This window comes from Parasteatoda tepidariorum, chromosome X2 (genome assembly GCF_043381705.1).
Source record: "Parasteatoda tepidariorum isolate YZ-2023 chromosome X2, CAS_Ptep_4.0, whole genome shotgun sequence".
Taxonomy (NCBI): Eukaryota; Metazoa; Arthropoda; class Arachnida; order Araneae; family Theridiidae; genus Parasteatoda; species Parasteatoda tepidariorum.
This window is the reverse complement of record NC_092215.1, coordinates 53,131,664-53,133,722: the sequence shown is the minus strand read 5'-3', so window position 1 is coordinate 53,133,722 and position 2,059 is coordinate 53,131,664. Positions and strand designations below refer to the sequence as shown.

Genomic DNA, 2,059 nt, shown 5'->3' with positions numbered 1-2,059 from the left:
CATAAAGAACATTAGCGATTATTCAAGATTCGCTTACAGCACGTGGCTTTAAATACTATCGCATCACACGAGATAATTGCCTCAACGTAAGCCTCTGGCATTTTACGTTTATTTTTCTCTAAAGACAATATCTCTAGCAGAAAACGGAAAAAAATAAACTCAACTAAGGCATATTTTAAATTGTTGCGCAGTTTTATCATCTAAGGCGTAATATATATCCATATGCATTTCTCTAATGTTTATTTTTCTAAATGCTAAAATCGTTCGCGATCAAGCTGCATAAACTACCGTTGTTTGCTAATTAATCATGTGAGTTTCGTTTTCGCTTTGTTGACATAATCTAGTCGTTTTAAAACATGCGGTGTAACTTTTTTTTCATTATTTTCGTTGAATTTGTTTTAAAAGAATTGGAGTTTGAAGCCATTGCTCAAGGTATTGTGTTTAAATGGTTTATGCAGCTTTCAGCTTCATTAAATGAAAAGGTTGTTTAGAAGTTTTGGTTTTTTAGTGTATTGAATTAAGGTTTGGTTTAAGGAGCTTTTAGTTGGTTGCATTAATCAAACATATTTCGTTACTGTCTGGCTGCTTTATTTATATTTGCGAAACTTGATTTTGCTTTCCTATGAGATACACCATATGAATCTATATTTTAAATTACATTTTCTAAAATACGAAAAAAGAGTATCGTTCAAGTAAGATGTTAAAATGTTTTGATTTAATTTTTTTTATTGTGAAGTAAATCTGGTATTTATTAATTACATTTAGTTTGAAAAAATTACTTATTTCGGAAATGTTAAGCATTACAAGTATTTTAACAAGATTAAATATTTCCAAATTATTCTTAATAATTATTTGAATACTTTTTTCATACAATTAGAGGGTAAATATACGTGAAAAACTTTTTTTTGGCATTAATTTTTTCATAAAAAGTTTTCTTTAAAATGAATTTGAATAGAAATATATTAAAAACTTTAATTTAAAATGAAAGTAAATTTTAATTTGTTGACACTTCTAATGTTGAAAACTCCTAAAAATGTTAAGTTTTTAAAACACATAAATTTTTAAATTTGCACTTTATCAGATATAAAATTTTTAGGTTTAATATTTCGAGAAAACAGACTTGAATAGTCACGGAAGATTTTTTTTATGCTAATAACGTTAAAATAGCATTGTATTATGGAAATAACATTAAAGTTAATACCTTATCTAATTAACTGGAAAAAAAACTGTTCGTAAAAGAGATTTAATATTTAAAATTGTATTTAATGATTATTTTATTAGTTTCTGTTTTTTTTATATATAATTGAAGTGTATAATAACGGGAAAGGTGTTTTTTGACATTGTTAATTTATTTGTTAAGAGTTTATTTTAAAATTATTTCGAAAGAAAATTTATTAAAAAGTTTAATTTTGAATAAAAATAAATTGTAAATTATTGAACACTTCCAATTTCTGAAAACCACAGAAAAATATAAATTTTTTATAAAAAAAAAAGTCAGCATAGAGTATGCTGCTGCGAATATTAAAATTCAGAAATTTCATAAGACATTATTAAAACTGCAGTTTATCAGTCGTAAAATATTCTTCGTTTAAAATTGAAATAAAATAGACATGAATAAGCATGGAATTTTTTTTTGCAGATTTTCTTTCACCCATGCAAATGCCATTAAAATCATTTCATTATCTAACTTAAACCAATAAAAATATTGTTTGTAAAAAAAACAACCTAAAAGCAAATTTTCTAAATCAAATTTTCCAATTTTGAAAAGCATTTCCTAAAAGCAAAATTGATATAAATAGATAATTTTCTGAAATGCATTTTTCATCTTTCTAAAACAGAATACATTATTATACAATTCGTATGAAATTTCTTCAAATATTAATAATTCATGTCGAGAAAAGGGATTGAAAGAAATGAATTTTCATTTTTTAAGAAGAAATTTGAGATTTCTTTATTAGCATTTCTTCAAGACTTCTTCTGAAAGTCAAAACACAAGTATATTATATATATATATGTATATATATATGTATATATATATATGTATATATATATATATATG

General features: G+C 23.7%; 1 long non-coding RNA gene across 1 annotated transcript in view; it reads left to right on the top strand.

Annotated features, from left to right (window-relative positions):
* Positions 1 to 401: 401 nt before the first annotated feature.
* Positions 402 to 2,059, top strand: part of LOC139427226 (uncharacterized) — a 107,737-nt gene continuing 106,079 nt past the window's right edge. The window contains exon 1 of the long non-coding RNA XR_011638364.1: positions 402 to 692. This is a non-coding gene — a long non-coding RNA (uncharacterized lncRNA). The remainder of the gene's footprint in view (positions 693 to 2,059) is intronic.